The following is a 15290-nucleotide window of genomic DNA, read 5'->3' as shown; positions in this document are numbered from 1 at the left end:
ACTAATAGGCCGGTAAACGAGAAGAAAAACAACAAAATTTAAAAAAACGACAATAATTTATATAAAATTAAGCCATAAAATAATTAAAACAGATTAAAAAATTAAATAGTATATTAAATTTGTTATCCAAAAAAATATCCGAATGTTTTGCCATTATATTTGCAAAAACGGCAAAAAGTTTATATGTTTTTTTTTTCAATAACAAGGGGCCGTCTTCTGCTGGAAACACCGCGACCTGTGAGACCTATTGTGTTTGTCCCCTTTCTATATCTGCGCCCATTCTCCTATCCCTGTACCCTGCTGTACCCTAACTTATGCAGGTCCTTGATAGGATGGGAGCATAGTTCTTTCAGTTCTACAACCTAGTTTTCAAAAATAAACTAGGTTTCCCAAATAAAAAGTGTCGCTTGCGATCCAGAGCATCGCAGTTACATATTATGTGCCCCGCTGTTTAAGAATCTTTATCGCAGCAAAGAGTCTGCAGAAAAGTCTACCTTGATACAAGTTGCACTTGTTCACGTAACACTTGACAGCCATGTGTCCTGTCAAGAGGCCTGTTGTAATCCGCACTTTATTACTACTGAGCGTTACCAGTTCTTTTACGGTTTTAGGGCTAGGTCCTTGGATAAAGGGTTTGCTGTGCCTGTGCCCCTGTCTGTTTCTCCAGTGGACATTCTGTTTTTCCCTAATCCAGATTTTACTGCACTACATTTGGGTATTCCCAGTACTGGCTCTGGACCAAGATAACCTAGCTAGCTCATCGGCTTTTTCGTTGCCTTGGATGGCGCTACAGCCCAACACCCAGAATAATTTAATTCTGTTCTTTCATGCCAGAGCTCCTAGTTCACCTAGGCATTCCCAGACGAGTCTCGACGATACCTTTGAGCTCATAAGCGCCCCAAGTGCTGCCTGACTGTCTAACTATATATTTATGAGCTTACCTGAATAAGCTCTTCTGTCTTTCGCACATTGAATGGCGAATATTTCTGTCTGGAATACGGTTGAGTATTTACCCAAGAAAAAGGATAAGCTTACCCTTGATCTTTTCCCAAATACTCCAGCTCCTGTTCCTTCAGCGGTCTTCGACCCATCTGTATACCAGGTTAATCCGTCCTGAAGGAATATTATATCTGTCCACATTCCTCGATCCATTTTGTTCACTTCGAATGAAGAGGAGTCATTTGGTCCAATCTTCCTTTCCGATCTCTCTTTATATTGGTTACTTTAACAGCAATACTTACTTTTTAAATAATAAGTTAAAATTTAAGTTTTTATTTTTAACATAAATAAAATGTACAGGGACATCATTTAAAGTGTCTCACTCGATTTATAATTTTCCTGTTTGGTATTTAAAGATAATAGAAAGATTTTCTAATGTAATTTTTTGAGAGGATGCCGATACTCTACACTAAAATTTTTTAAAACGTCAATTTTGACAGATACGACGCCATCTTAATTTTTTTAAATGGAAACCCCATCATATTTTAGCATGGTCCGTTAAACATATTTTAGCTAATTTCAAAAATATATAGTTTAGTATACTTTGCACTTACCGTTTTCGATATACAGTGGATTTAAAAATGAATTGTTCCAGAATCATTTTAAGGGTCTCACCCAATTTAAAATTTTTCTCTTTTCTATTTTAAGATAGTAAAAAGTTATTTTAATGTAATGTTTCGCGAGGATGCCGATTTTCTACATTAAATTTTTTTAAAAAGTCAATTTTGACAGATACGATGCCATCTTGATTTTTTTTAAATGGAAACCCCATCAAATTTTAACACCGCCCAGTAGACAAATTTTAGCTAATTTCAAAAATATATAGTTTAGTATACTTTGCACTTACCGTTTTCGATATACAGTGGATTTAAAAATGAATTGTTCCAGAATCATTTTAAGTGTCTCACCCAATTTAAAATTTTCCTCTTTTCTATTTTAAGATAGTAAAAAGATTATTTAATGTAATTTTTCGCGAGAATGCCGATTTTCTACATTAAAAATTTTTAAAACGTCAATTTTGACAGATACGACGCCATCTTGATTTTTTTTTAAATGGAAACCCCATCAAATTTTAACACTGCCCGGTAGATAAATTTTAGCTAATTTCAAAAATATATAGTTTAGTATACTTTGCACTTACCGTTTTCGATATACAGTGGATTTAAAAATGAATTGTTTCAGAATCATTTTAAGTGTTTCACCCAATTTAAAATTTTCCTTTTTTCCATTTTAAGATAGTAAAAAGATTATTTAATGTAGTTTTTCACAAGGATGCCGATTTTCTACATTAAAATTTTTTAAAACGTCAATTTTGACAGATACGACGCTATCTTGATTTTTTTTAAAAGGAAACGCCCTCATATTTTAGCATGGTTCGGTAGACATATTTTAGCTAATTTCAAAAATATATAGTTTAGTATACTTTGCACTTACCGTTTTCGGTATACAGTGCATTTAAAAATGAAATCTTTAGAATTATTTTAAGCGACTCATCCAGTTTACAATTTTCGAATTTTAAAATTCGTGAAAGTGTCAAATTTGACAATTACGACGCTTAAATTTTAACATTGAAAATGTAACATTGAAAATGTTTCTGTTATCCTATATAAGGGAGCCCAAATCGAATTAAAATGCTACATTTGCCACACCATGACGTCATATATACAAGGGTGTGCAAGGGTATAGGAAATCTCGGAGCAGCGGCGGCAGTCGGCCAGCGCGCGCAAAAACCATTACATCGCTAATTGTTTATTGATATATCTTTATTAGTTTAAAAGCAAAAAATATGGGGTTTGCTTTGATACCTTGTCAAGACATAAGCGAAACTTTTAAATTGTTTCTTTTTTTTCATTTAGGCCTTCCTTTTCGTTAAATGAAAGTTATATTAAAAAAAAATCTATTTTTAAACCAAATTTTCGCATGATTGAAATGATTATTCATGTTTAAAGTTTTTTTGGTCATAAGCGCTAATGGAAATGTTTTTTGTAAATAATTATAAAAATTACTCCCTACGAAGACTTTATTGTGTACTGGATCAAAAAATAAGTATTTGTTTTCTCTATACGGTGGTATTAATATATCGATTTTTGATGATAGTGCCCTTTTACCCGGTCTAATTTTGTACTACTTTCGGAATAAGGGTCCCCATATCATGTAATGTACTTCCATCCCTGAAAAATTCAGCTTGTGACACCGAAGTGAGAGGTAACGTCAAAATAATCTTTAATCTACCTACATCATAGGTAGGTGTAGGTACTCTAGGTATATTCTACATAGACAGTAGCTGAACTAGCTGACAGTAGTAATTAATTTGTTATCCGATAAGTAGTTGTCATTATATAAGTTTAATCATCTTATACCTCCTATAACGGTAGGTTTTGGATTTTTCCTGATTGGTTTGTTAAACAAAAATATACTGGGCATATAAATGTCTGTTACAGGTTAATTCGTTAAAGAAATATGTTACACACATATTATTTTAATAATAATAGTATAATAGTAATGGCTATATTATGTTATAACACATACATATGTATTGAATGTACTTATTTTAACCAATGCATTGTTTTGTTTTTTTAATCTCACAAATAAGAAATGTTTTATAGTTTTTATTATAAAAAACAGTGATTATACAATTTATTTACACCCCTTACACTGTTTTCTGTAAGGGGTGTAACCAGGAGTATATTTCGTAACCTCTTACGATATAAGAGGGCACAAAGTGTTTTATTACTTAATGCTTAAAATTTAATAATATATTTGTACATAAAATAAAATAGACTAGAAAGTCAATTAATTAATATTGACGTAATTACTAAATAAGTACAAGATTTTTTTTCTAATTATTTTAGTGTATTTTTAGTCACCTAATTATAAAGGAGAGATATCCAACCATTGCATTATTTTACTCACAAATAAATGTTTTATGGTTTTTATTATAAAACAACGATTAATTTATTATACACCCCTTAACCCAAACACTCCAAGGAGGATATTTCGTGACCCCTTATTTAAAGTGGACAAGCTTTATTAGTCAATGTTTTAATTACCCAGCGTCTTTAATAAAAATCTAATGTAATTTTTCATAGAAATGATCTGACATAAAAAGCAAATTTTATCAAAAAACTTTTTGATTATCTACAAGGAGTAAACCGCTGACAAATGTCTGTATACTAATGCCAAAGTAATGCCAAAAATACAAATTAAATACCAAAATTTCTCATATAATGCCCCACTAATGCCAAGCTGATTCCAATATAATACCACTAATACCACGAATAATATGTAACACATTTGTTTCACGAATTAACCTGTAACAATACTGGTAGGTACGTGCACAGATTTTTTCCTAGGTAACTTAAAAGTCGTTAAAAAGTCTAATTATATTTAAAGAAGATATAATTCCAACAAATTACATTATAAGGCCAATAATGCACAAGTAATACCATTAAAATTTTAGCGTTTTTAACTTGTGTAACATATTTCTTTAACGAATTAACCTGTAACAATAGTGGTAGGTACGCGCACAGATTTTTTCGCTAGGTAACTTATTAAGTCGTTAAACAGGCCTATAAAAGCTATAACAACATAGGTAACTAATATTTATAATTTAATTCGAGTTTTAATCTCAAATAATAAATGTTTTTACTGGTGTATTTCTGAAGTGTTCATTATTAAAAGTAGATATTCTTCAAGTTATGCGAAGTAATAAGTAATGTTTCCGGTGAGACCGCGTATATGTCACCGGATTCTGGTTAGTATAAAGACTTTTTCTATAGAAAGAGTTTTTTCTATATTTTCCTTTCAAAATAAGACTAATTTCTTCTTATTCTTTTAAATATTACAGTGTTTCTTTTTCCTAAAATGTTATACTTAATTTTCGCTTAAAATTAAAAAATCACAAATGGAGGAAAATATACGTTATTGAATAAAGTTTATACAAATCACTTTACCATAACAAAAAAGTAAAAACATGTCATGGCGGAAGATATTCAGGTGGCATTTCACACATTTATCTATTAAAATCGAGATTAAAATAATAAACTTGCGAACATGTTATACACGAGATAGAAAATTTCAGAATCGATTAATACGCAATACGCTACGCAGTCAACTTATTCCTATGCGCGGATGAGCGTCTTCAAGACTCTTCCTTCGGCCAGGGTCACGACGCCGTCGAAGAGGAATCGGCCTACGTTTGGCTAAACAGGCTGGACACGGAGTACGATATTGGCGAGTCTGACTATTTATAAAAATTTGCAAAGTAAAATATGTTGGAAAAATAATTAATCCATACATATATAAAAGCTCAAAGGGTTTTTTTGTTGCATCCATCCCGCCGAAACCGCTTTACCAATCTTGATGATTCTTTTTTTAAATGAAAAGTATATATGTGTAGATTTGTTATGAAGTATTTTTATAGTGCTTAATGGCTATTTCTTTGTATAAAACGACTAAATACTAAAACATACCTGAAAAACACCTACACACAATACCTCCAGAAATAAATTATTTGTCATTGTCAGTGGTGTGTCAGTTAGATTATATATAACGTTTTTAGATATTTTAGAGTGAGTTCATGCCGCCAGCTTTACATACATAAATATTAGCACAAAGGTTCGTTTAAACGACATTAGTGAATTAGCTACACAAAGCGATTTTAGGAAATTCATCCTCTTAGAGAGTAAAATTATCTCGGAACAGTTTATTGTATGAAAATTCCTTACTATTTGGTCTAGAAGAATGAAATCCTACAAAAAGAATTAGAAGAAATTTCTGAAATTCATCAACCAAATGGGTAAAGTTAGTAAAAATTTATATAAAACTTGGTGACCTCTGGATTATACACATAAAAATTGGCACAAAGGTAAAGCGAATTTATGAAATTTATACCCTTAGGGAGTAGAATAGAGAATGAAAGTTTGCTCTACGAAAATGCAATACTATAACATTATAAACCAGACAGTATAAAATGTTATACAAGGGTTTATTTAGTGACATCATAACGAAATATATCTTCCTCAATTATCCTTCAAAGAATAAAAAATAACCTATAAAGAGAGTATTAGTGCTCTTAATAAATAAAAAAAATGAAAAATAAAAAACATCTATGCTCACTAGCTCTCTATAAAGAAGTAAAAATCATTTAAATCAATGCATGAACGATTCGAGGTGTAACGCGAACGTAGTCGCGAGAAAAAGCTAGTAATTTATTAAATTATTTTATTTAACTCATTAATTTTCATTGAAAAGGAATTTTTGTAATTCGCCACTATATTAGTTAAGAACTAAGAAACTCATATCAAATTTAAGTTTTGCGATTTTGACTTATACTTTTTACAAAATCTGAACACATTTTAAAAGAAAAAAAGTTTTTGATAATATTTGTGTAGATTGACTACAAGTTGTATAACATAAATTTCTACGACCGGTCTACCTAGTGGTCTGCAGCATCGCTTTGTGGTGCAAACGTGGGCCTGTTAATCTGTGACGTGACACCAAGAAAAACAGAAGCGTGGCTAAAAATTTAGTAATTAAAAAAAAAGTCTTTTAGATACAGTAGTAGGTATTAAAAAGTTTTGTGTTTAAATGGGCTTTGCCTTTAACAGTTAAAAAATTATATCGTAAAGTGTAACTTTCCGTAAGAATTCTTTATCTGTCATTGATCATGATCTGGCATCGCATAATTATTTATTATTGATAATGTTTTATTTAATTTTAACATTACTACTTTTTCAGTGAATCTTTAAATCTGTTGTTTTTTGTTCAGTTCGTTATTTAAACATATGTATGTAATACACTCATATTAACACTAATCATATTTTTACGTTTTTATTCAGCATTTTCAATGCCCTCCCGGTTGCTTCTTTGTAAAGGACTGTGAATTTTTTTATTTATTTATACTTTGATTCTTCTTCAATATGACTTTTATATACGGGGTGGTCCGAGCTGTATTCCGGAAACTTTGGCAGCATATTTTGCAGATAAAAATAAGTAAAAAACAGTTAAAACACATGTAGGTGCCGCCCCCCACAAATAAGAGTCATATTGACATCAAAATCAAATTTCTCATGTCAAAAAACTCCCATACACGAATTTTCAGCCAAATATTGTCGTTACTTCAGAAATTAATTGGAAAAAATCGAAATAAAAATGAAACTTCTACACTGTGTATCTCCGAAACTAAGCATTGTAGGACATAGATATTTATACGAACTTTTTTACTTATTTTTATCTGCAGGATATGCTGCCGAAGTTTCTGGAATACAGTTCGGACCACCCTGTATATAAAAAAATTTTTGAAAATTTAGTTTTAAAAAATCAATTTATGTAAATTTCATGCATTTGGATACGAATGCCACTCAGTTGTAAGTGAATGGCATTCATATTCAAATACATCAAAATTAGAGGAATTCTTGATTTCAACCCCCTGTATATAGAAAATGGTAAATGCAAAGTATACTAAACTATATATTTTTGAAATTAGCTAAAATATGTCTACCGGACCATGTTCAAATATGATAGGGTTTCCATTTAAAAAAAATCAAGATGGCTTCGTATCTGCCAAGATTGACGTTTTAAAAAAATTTTAATGTAGAATATTGGCATCCTCGCGAAAAATTACATTAAAATATCTTTTTACTATCTTAAAATAGAAAAGAGGAAAATTTTAAATTGGGTGAGACACTTAAAATGATTCTGGGACAATTCATTTTTAAATCCACTGTATATCGAAAACGGTAAGTGCAAAGTATACTAAACTATATATTTTTAAAATTAGCTAAAATATGTCTACAGGACCATGCTAAAATATGATGGGGTTTCCATTTAAAAAAAATCATGATGGCGTCATATCTGTCAAAATTGACGTTTTAAAAAATTTTAACGTAGAAAATCGGCATCCTCGCGAAAAATTACATTAAAATATTTTTTTACTATCTTAAAATAGAAAAGAGGATAATTTTAAATTGGGTGAGACACTTAAAATGATTCTGGAACAATTCATTTTTAAATCCACTGTATATCGAAAACGGTAAGTGTAAAGTATACTAAACTATATATTTTTGAAATTAGCTAAAATATGTCTACCGGACCATGTTCAAATATGATAGGGTTTCCATTCAAAAAGAAAATCAAGATGGCGTCGTATCTGTCAAAATTGACGTTTTAAAAAATTTTAATGTAGAAAATTGGCATCCTCGCGAAAAATTACATTAAAATATCTTTTTACTATCTTAAAATAGAAAAGACGAAAATTTTAAATTGGGTGGGACACTTAAAATGATTCTGGGACAATTCATTTTTAAATCCACTGTATATAGAAAACGGTAAGTGCAAAATATACTAAAGTATATATTTTTGAAATTAGCTAAAATATGTCTACCGGACCATGCTAAAATATGATGGGGTTTCCATTTAAAAAAAAATCAAGATGGCGTCGTATCTGTCAAAATTGACGTTTTAAAAAATTTTGGTATAGAGAATCGGCATCCTCGCGAAAAATTACATTAGAAAATTTTTCTACTATCTTTAAATACCAAATAGGAAAATTATAAATCGAGTGAGACACTTAAAATGATGTCTCTGTACACATATTCTAATTATTTATTTCATTGACAATATTAAATAATTCAAAATGAGATAATATAATTTAAATTTAAAAAATAATACTCACATACAAGTAAATTTTATGTACCAGACGACTCTATGAAAACAGTTTAAATAATGAATGTCACAATTTGTGTGATATTTATTTGATAACTCGCATAGAAAAAATATGAAATCAAATTTTACCCGCACCAACGTGCTTTGCGAGAAAATGAGAAAGTATTTTTCACCCAAGTTGTATACCAAATTTTAAAAATAGTTAAGTAATAGTTTTTTATAAATAAGCCTGAAAACATATAGTTAAGACTCCAAAAAAGGATATAGACTTGAATTAAAATTTAAAAAGTTAACTAATAATTACAACAAAGTTTTCACTTAATTTGAAATAAAAAAAAAGCACTTAAAACTTAGATTAACGCAGATATATTCCTAATGAGTTTTATTATTATGAGTATTAAACTTAAGATGGCTAGTTTAAATTTATTAGTTCGTAAATAACTTAGTTTTCTACTTGCCAACAAAAGATATGAAATAAAAAGAAATTCCATTAGGAATGTAGCTGAGTGTAAGGGATATTGTGCTTCATTAGTTGATAATTAAATAATTAGAAAACGTAAGTATAAGTTTACGATTTCTGCAAATTGGACTTTTCAAGTGGCTAAAGATACGTAAAAATAATTTTCAATGCCGTTTGATAAAGAGTAACGCCGGGACCCCATTAGCCAACACGCCAGGCCACGCCATGTCTCCCCACGTTATAAAGAACTGTGCGTATGTTTTTCCATTTAATTACATGTATTGCGTACACACTAGGCAACACGCCACCCCACGCCATCCCACTCTATCACACGTGTGATGGGCGAATCGTCTGTCCCAGATCTCATGTGTACATTTTTCCCACGTCGCAACACGTGGGCTCACGTAGGATAGCGTGGTGTATGGCCTAATGGGGTCCCTCTATGGATACAACTGACTAACGGAAGCTGTTGCTAAGATATTCTATTAATTTTAATTGTGTTTTTTAGACATTGGGAATGATCGTAAACTAAAAACTATAAAATGTAAGTGAAACCACTAATTTATTCCACTAAGGGTGGCTGCAACGACGTCCCGTAATCCTGCTGTTAAAACATAACAGCTGGTTTTTTTATATAAAAACCAATTGTTATGTTTTAACAGCAGGATTACGGGAGGTTGTTGCAGGGACCCTAAATGCGAGGTTCTCTGAATGAAGCTTTACTACCACTAATTTTGACGTTGTAAATGCTTATATTGAGATTAGGGTATCAAACTTCTACGCTAATTGAAACTACTAATTTATTCCACTAATTGCGAGGTTCTTCATGAAGCTTAAGAGGCACCACTTTTGCTCTCAATGCCTCAATGGATATTTGAGCGGATAGATTAACCCTTAATATTCCATGCAAAATGCCTTGTATAAAATTACAAGTAAATATAATAAATTAAAAAGAACCCTCATTATTTTTTCTATCATCGATACCCTACACACCCTTCGTCCTGGGATATATAAAAATTTCCGTTTTAAATTATAGATCGCTTTTTTTCGATTTATTAATATAGTTAAACGCCTAATGTTGGCGACATAATCACACCCATATTGAGGTAATAGCATTATTAATTTTATTAGTATAATAAATACAAAGTACCAGTGGCGGATGCAAAGGGGGGTCCAAGGGGCCCAGACCCTCTAAAATTTATAAATTGGGTTAAATATTTGGCTTTTGGGTTAACCAACTAAAAAGCATATTCAACATTACTTTTTATTTGGGCCCCCCTAAAATTCCAGTATCCGTTATTGAACTATTTTTCTTCTTCTTCATGTACCGTCTCCATATCGGAGGTTGGCTATCATCATTGCTATTTTGACCTTGGAAGCTGCGGCCCTAAATAGGTCAGATGACGTCACATTTTTGCGGGTTTCTGAGCTAGGATATTCTTCTCCTTCCAACAGATCTTTTTCCTACATTCTTCCCTGGATTATGAGTTGCAAAATCTCATACCTTGGACCTCTCATGATGGCCTCTCATGGCCGAGATATTGCAATTTTCTTTTTTTCACTTCCTTGAGGATCTCCACGCCCTTCTTCATTCTTCTCAGAAACTCCACGTTGGCTACATGTTCTGTCCATGGTATTCTCAACATCCTTCGGTATGCCCACATTTTGAAGGTCTCCAGTTTCCGCTCGCAAAACTCGTTGAGGGTCCAAGCTTCCATACCCCAGGTACTACTCTACTCTTTCGAGCTCCTCGCCTTTTTTTTTTTAGAATTTAGAATGAGTGGGAGGGGGGTTAATCACTTCGACCTTACAGATCCATTGTGTCCCCCTTTCTTGAATCATAACTCATCATACAGTCCCAGGGCTTTGACAAAAGCCAGTATCTGGGACGGTTTTATAGAGGGTAGTTCTCCTGCTCCTCGCCTTCCGCGTACAGATGTTCATTGGGTACTCCAGTTTTAGTGACAATCATGTATTTGGTCTTCTTAACATTGAGTGTCAGACAATATTCTCGACTAGTTGTGATGACGTGATTTAACATATTTTGAAGGTCTTGCATGTTTTCAGCGAGAAGGACTGTATCGTCCGCGTAGCGCAAATGGAACTATTTTTAAGAATTCCTAAAAGTCACATTCAAGTTTGACTACCCAACGCACAAAATATATCTGTACCCCAACAGCAAACTTATATGTTAAGTCCAAAATTGCCATATTTGAGTTATCTACGTCAAGTTACATACCTTTCTCTATCGGAAATTTTGGATTTTTCCATAAAGGCACCTGCTCCATGATCTGTCTAAATTATTTTCAGCATTACGGTGTTGCCGCTTCATACTAAAAGTGGTAGCATCTTTGTTATTTTAAATGGAACACCCGATAAATTATTATATTTTTCGAAACGACTTCCATATCTCAACATTTTTGTATTATACTAACCTATAACAATCTCTAATAGTTTTCAAAATAAAAAATAAAACAATAATTGTAAAATTGACAAAAACATGATCTTGAATATGTAAGAGTCTCAGTTTATTTTTCTTTGGTTCAGTGAAAAATAAATAGTCTTACTGGCGTACAGTAGTAAATTTAAATCTCTCGGGCGCCACCTCTGTTATTTATAGTGGAAGAGGTCCACGTTTCGCCAATACGGGTAGCTTTTATACAGTGGAAATACCAGGGAGTGATGAAATGAAAAGAAATAAAACACACAGTTAACTATAACATAACATTAAGGCTTTATTTAATTAATTAACTATATGCTAAATACCCCAGGAAGTTTCACGACTTTAAATTGTAATGAAAGTGAAAGAAAATTTATAATTAATGACTCGTAAAATAAAATTTACAACAACAATCGAGCACCTCTAGAGTTTTGACCGTATAATCTCGATATGCAACTCACTGTCCGATTTAATCACGCGAATTCAAAGCGCGTTTTTGACATGACGCTCTAGTAAACAAAACGACGCGAGTTTCTAACCGGCGTCTAACTTAACGGCGTCCTAGTAAACACAGACATGTACGTACCGGAGCGATATACTCTTTTATAACCCGACTTTCTAAACGTCGGCGACGTCGTTACAGACGTCCCGGGATAAACAAACGCGAGCCCTGGATCGTTCGCCGTAGAACGAAACGGCGTCCTGTGGGATAGATACGCACGCGAGTCCTGGATCGTTCGCAGTAGGACGAAACGGAGTCCTGTGGGATAGGTACGCACGCGAGTCCTGGATCGTTCGCAGTAGGACGAAACGGAGTCCTGTGGGATAGGTACGCACGCGAGTCCTGGGTCGTTCGCAGTAGGACGAAACGGAGTCCTGTGGGATAGGTACGCACGCGAGCCCTGAATCGTTCGCAGTAGGACGAAACGGAGTCCTGTGGGATAGGTACGCACGCGAGCCCTGGATCGTGCGCAGTAAAACGAAACGGCGTCTCGGTTAGTCGCCTGGATAAGCACAGTCCACACCGCCCGGTCAGGACCACCTCGGGATGTCGGCGAGATCCCACGGCGCTCCTGATGAGAATACGGGAACTACAGAACCAGTCGCGGGATAGACGAGATCCTGCCTTAGTTCCAAGAACATTCGCGACCCGGGTATTTACTGTACTACCTTAACCGCTATCTGTCTCCCTTTTTAATAAAAGAAATCGGTCTTCGCGTCCACGTGATCCGTTCAGCTCCCCTACCTGCTAGAGGACGGTTGGCCCTGAACGAATACAAGTTTTTGCTAGCTCTTGCGTTCGCGCGATCCGTTCAGCTCCCCTACCTGCTAGAGGACGGTTGGCCCTGAACGAATACGAGTTTTGCCAGCTATTGCGATCGCGCGTTCTAACTATCTCTGTCTCCCTTATCCCTATAACGCGTCAAGGCAGTAAAGTAAACGGTATTAACAATAAAAAGAATACGACCTACTCTCGATCACTTTGGCGGTGGGTGCTTACCTTATACAATACGGCGGCAGGCGGCAGGCGGCTGGCAGCTGGCAGCAGGACACTTGGCAGGGCACTCCGGACTCGAACTTCACTGTTCACGTGCGACCACACAACTAACTCTGTAGTGCCAGTACTGCCGAGGTACTCGACTACGGTCCCCTCCACTCAACCTGCACTGGTAGGGAGAGCGGCGCAAACGTCTCGGTTTCTCGCACCGAACCACGGCGACCAAAACCGATCAAAACTCTCTTACAAAATGGAAATTAAATATTTAACTTATTTAATTCAACAATAGAAACATTAATGAAGTTCATTACAATAATGAGTTAACAATAAAATACCCTGCCTGTCATTATTACAAGAGAATCAAGTCTCTATTATTCTCGTATAATATTAATATAATATACAGGGTGGCCCAGAAATTTTATGAACTTCATTACAAATAAGCATTGGTTAAATCATAAATACGGTATATCGAAAGCTAAAAGTTGGTTTATAGGTTAAGGAAAGTCGACATATTTGATCGTTCTAAATCAACTGATTAGATATCAAACAGAAAGACCAGAAAAACTAATTATTTCCTTTTCTTATAAAACCGTTCAAATTATTGTTATTTTAAATACAAGCCTCTGTATATCATCTAAAAAATCGAAACCCAAATAATATTGCTTTTCAGCGATATATCATGTTCCTGTAGGTACCTAAATCTTTTGGTGTCTTCAATAAAGCCATTTAATAGATAATAATTCTATTATAATTGTTTCGTTTAAAGAAAATCGTTACCATAACAAATATTCAAACTTTATAAGTATCAATTAGAGTTTACGTGCTAAATTTCTAAATTTGTCATGGTAACGGAATTCTTGAAATGTAACTGTGAAATGTAACAATGGTTTGAGAAATTTTATAACAAACGAAAATAAGTAATATTTTTGCTCTCAATATGTTTATTTAGACAGATCGAATATATCGACTTTCGTTAACTTATAAACCAAATTTCAAATTTAAAAATGTCCAATTCGTGATTTTACCAATGCTTATTCACCATGATGTTTTTTTGTAGGTCATGTAGTTCTCTAGACACTTTTAATGCACGGTCAGCCTGGGACACCCTGTATATCAACATAAAACGAGATGTAATTAACTAAATGTCATCGTAACAACAGCTATTTTAGAAACGCCTAGGTTTACTTATTTCACTAAGATTTATGAAAAAATGTCCTTTGCCTCGGGTACAGATACCGCCACGTTTTGGAAATAGCTTAAAACGAAATAAAATTGAACGAGGCAATACGAAACGCAAAAAAAAATCCCCCCAAGCCCTCCTCACGAGTAGTTTTCAGGCGCCTTTAATGCTGGAAGTAACACTCGAGGGGACCCGAGGCGCTACAAAAAATGCGAGGTCCAGCGAGGAGCCCCGAGACATAGCGCAAAAACACAGCAATAAAATATTGCAGTACATAAATAAATATATTCTGAAGAATAATTTTGTAATAATAAAAACAATCAGGCGCTCAACGAAAATTTGGGCAAACATTTTTCTTAAATCCAATTTAAAACCGACCTGAAAGTCAAAAAAATAAAAAGAAACAGTGAAATCCTCAAAATCAAATTGTATATAACACACGCCGGAAAAATCTAGGGATATCATTTTATTAAAGTTAAAAATAAATGTTTTGAATAAACAACCACATATTTGTAGGCCGATTCTTTCTACTTCGATTGAAACGAAGTAGTCGCACTAGTTATTTCTAAATTTGGGATATTTGCAGAAGTGTTTGTGCATTTTTTGTCAAATGTATAAAAAACACCTAGCATCAATTGTTCGAATTTAACCTGTACTGGCTATGTTTTGATGATAACTGGCCAGAATTCATTCAAATAACTCTGTTTAGTATTAAACGACATTATGGAGCGTAGACATCTTAACAGAGACGAAATGCTAAGGACCATGTGTATGCTCGAAGCTGGAATTCGCCAAATCGACGTAGCTAGAGCATTAAATACAACGCAAAGTGTAATATCGCGATTAAGTGCACGCTACCGTGAAAGTGGTGATGTTGCTGAAAGGCACACAGGGCGACATCGCATTAGTACCCCTCAGCAAGATCATTTTTTACAATTAAATGCTCGACGCCGACCGACTCTTACAGCACCAGAGCTTAGTTTAATTCTCCAGGAAACACATAATGTAACCGTTAGTCCTGACACTGTTCGCAATAGATTAAGAGAGG

The 15290-nt window shown here is 33.8% G+C and overlaps 1 protein-coding gene across 2 annotated transcripts in view; it reads right to left on the bottom strand.

The window, feature by feature from the left end:
• LOC115874268 (pickpocket protein 28-like) overlaps positions 1 to 8723 on the bottom strand; it is a 55786-nt gene extending 47063 nt beyond the window's left edge. For both annotated transcript variants that reach the window (XM_030889367.1, XM_030889368.1), the window contains exon 1: positions 8675 to 8723. The gene's annotated coding sequence lies outside the window, so the exon portion shown is untranslated. The remainder of the gene's footprint in view (positions 1 to 8674) is intronic.
• Positions 8724 to 15290: the final 6567 nt, after the last annotated feature.

Source organism: Sitophilus oryzae, unplaced genomic scaffold (assembly GCF_002938485.1).
Source record: "Sitophilus oryzae breed Bouriz unplaced genomic scaffold, Soryzae_2.0 scaffold_125_pilon_pilon, whole genome shotgun sequence".
In the NCBI taxonomy this organism is placed as follows: Eukaryota; Metazoa; Arthropoda; class Insecta; order Coleoptera; family Curculionidae; genus Sitophilus; species Sitophilus oryzae.
Note: the sequence above shows the minus strand (reverse complement) of the source record. Positions and strands in the feature narration are given on the sequence as shown.